General features: G+C 38.9%; 1 non-coding gene across 1 annotated transcript; it reads left to right on the top strand.

The window, feature by feature from the left end:
• The first annotated feature begins 272 nt into the window (after nucleotides 1-272).
• On the top strand, nucleotides 273-344 carry trnaa-cgc. Its single transcript has one exon. It is a non-coding gene; the product is annotated as a tRNA-Ala (tRNA).
• The last annotated feature ends 1,044 nt before the right edge of the window (nucleotides 345-1,388 follow it).

Below are 1,388 nucleotides of genomic sequence, written 5' to 3'. Positions count from 1 at the left end.
CTAAATTGTAAATACTTCGCTACTATGGCCTATTTATTGCCTTACCTCCATTTGCACGCACTGTATATAGACTTTCTTTTTTTTCTTCTATTGTGTTATTGACTGTACGCTTGTTTATTCCATCTGTAACTCTGTGTTGTTGTTTGTGTTGCGCTGCTTTGCTTTATCTTGGCCAGGTCGCAGTTGAATATGAAAACTTGTTCTCAACTAGCTTACCTGATTAATTATAGGTGAAATTTAAAAAATAAGAATAAACTATTTCTTTCCAGAAAGGGGATGTAGCTCAGTGGTAGAGTGCATGCTTCGCATGTATGAGGTCCTGGGTTCAATCCCCAGCTTCTCCATTAAAATTTTTGCAATGGCCCATCTCCTACTTTCCAGAATGTTGAAATTCTCAGCAGGAAGCGAGACGTGCTAAATAATTTGCTCTTGTAATCTGAAGAACATGTGTTCAAACCCTGTTCGTACATTTATGTAACAGAAGTGGCATGGTTGCCAACTTCAATTGCATCATTTTCAAAAACTGAAGTTCATGGGTTAGATGACTGTCCATACTTGCTTGTATTTAGAATTGCTGCTATCATTTCATTGTAGTTTCAATGGAGTGGTGTATATAAAAAGTACATTGTATTAATATTGCATTTTATCTGCAAATAAAATTGGATTGAAGCTCAGAGGGGGAGTGCATGCTATTTTAGTATGAGGTCCTTGGTTCAATCCCAAGGTTCTCCACTGAGTATTTGTGTGCCAAATTCACATTACACAACTCCTACTTTCCAGAATGTTGAAATTCTCACACGACTTCGATTACACTGCAGACTATATTTTTGTTCTTCCCGCCAATACAATCCACTGACAATGACCGACGAGTTGTGTGTTCCGAGATGCTTTTTGTTATTTGCCTGTTTGTGGCCCGGCCCGCCTGTGAAATTGCGCGATTCTTGCAATTCTCTTTCAGCCTCTCATCAACTAGCTGTTTTTGCAGAATATTAAAAATACGATAGTTATTCACTACTCATATTAACTAGGTGTCATTTACATTATCTTAAGTCATTTATTTTTCAACTGGATTTTACAAAGGTGCATGACATGCAGGCGCTAAAAAGTTGTCAGGAGTGGGTTTCAAACCATGCCTATAGGGGAGTCTGCGACCTGAATGACTTAAGAGTAAGAGTAAGAGTGACAACAGGTTTCCACATGTCAAAACGGGGGAAATCTTAGCAAATGGCTTAATGGTTATTCATGAGAATCGTGTTGTTGTATTGTTGAGTGTATCATGGGATCTCACCTGAAATCTGTGGCTTGACACAAACCTGTAACCTATGCTACTGTGGCCTATAGAGCTAGAAGGCTGGATAACCAGGTGTGTAAAGGTGTGAGGTGGGATA

The sequence above is a fragment of the Oncorhynchus tshawytscha genome, unplaced genomic scaffold, assembly GCF_018296145.1.
Source record: "Oncorhynchus tshawytscha isolate Ot180627B unplaced genomic scaffold, Otsh_v2.0 Un_contig_12632_pilon_pilon, whole genome shotgun sequence".
NCBI classification, from domain to species: domain Eukaryota; kingdom Metazoa; phylum Chordata; class Actinopteri; order Salmoniformes; family Salmonidae; genus Oncorhynchus; species Oncorhynchus tshawytscha.
This window is presented reverse-complemented; position numbering and strand designations above follow the sequence as displayed.